This window comes from Camelina sativa, unplaced genomic scaffold (assembly GCF_000633955.1).
Source record: "Camelina sativa cultivar DH55 unplaced genomic scaffold, Cs unpScaffold04178, whole genome shotgun sequence".
Lineage (NCBI taxonomy): Eukaryota > Viridiplantae > Streptophyta > Magnoliopsida > Brassicales > Brassicaceae > Camelina > Camelina sativa.
In genome coordinates, this window is record NW_010925272.1 from 1 (window position 1) to 678 (window position 678).

Sequence of the window (678 nt, forward strand, 5' to 3'; positions counted from 1 at the left end):
AACTCTAGCAGAAGGATCCTCCAGAATCATTGTAACCCAAAGTAAACAGGCATTAAACATTTCCACGAGATTCGAAGCCATTTTTGCCTATATTATTTTGCTATAAAACAAAAGCTTCCTACTTTTTTTTTTTTTTTCCTTCAATTAGATTTGATTTGCTCGACGGATCGAGCAAATGGACAGCTACCTCAATTTTAAGCAATCCTACAGAATTACACAATTCACAATTAGTAAAAAAGCAATCTTGACGCAATACAAACAAACCCTTATCAGCAAAGATCTGTAATCTGATCACTGAGCAACAAGAAATCGAAAACAGATTAAGAAATATGATTAGATCCAAAAAATAAACATAAACGAGGAAGAAATGTTACCTTTACCTGATCCCAATTGAGAAAGGGGGAGGCACAACAAAGGTATCGTTGCCAACAAGAGTGTCGAACACAAACACAAACACAACACGAGGAGGAGGAGGAGGAGTAGTGTTTTTCAAAATTGGCCGATGCAAAAAAAAAAAAAGATTTGAACTTTCAACGTTTTCTCTGAGATTTTTGATAACGCGCAGGTTATTATTATTAATTACAGAAAATCAAAAATCAAATTACAGAAATTTTATTATTATTAGGAGGACAAAAAAAAAAAAGGAAAAGAGGAGGAAGACGAGCGGATCTCTCTATG

General features: G+C 34.2%; 1 long non-coding RNA gene across 1 annotated transcript; it reads right to left on the reverse strand.

Annotated features, from left to right (window-relative positions):
* Positions 1 to 138: 138 nt before the first annotated feature.
* Positions 139 to 637, reverse strand: LOC104774632. The gene is made up of 2 exons (XR_765424.2): positions 375 to 637; positions 139 to 204 (listed from the first exon to the last, which is right to left on the reverse strand). It is a non-coding gene; the product is annotated as an uncharacterized LOC104774632 (long non-coding RNA).
* Between the last annotated feature and the right edge of the window lie 41 nt (positions 638 to 678).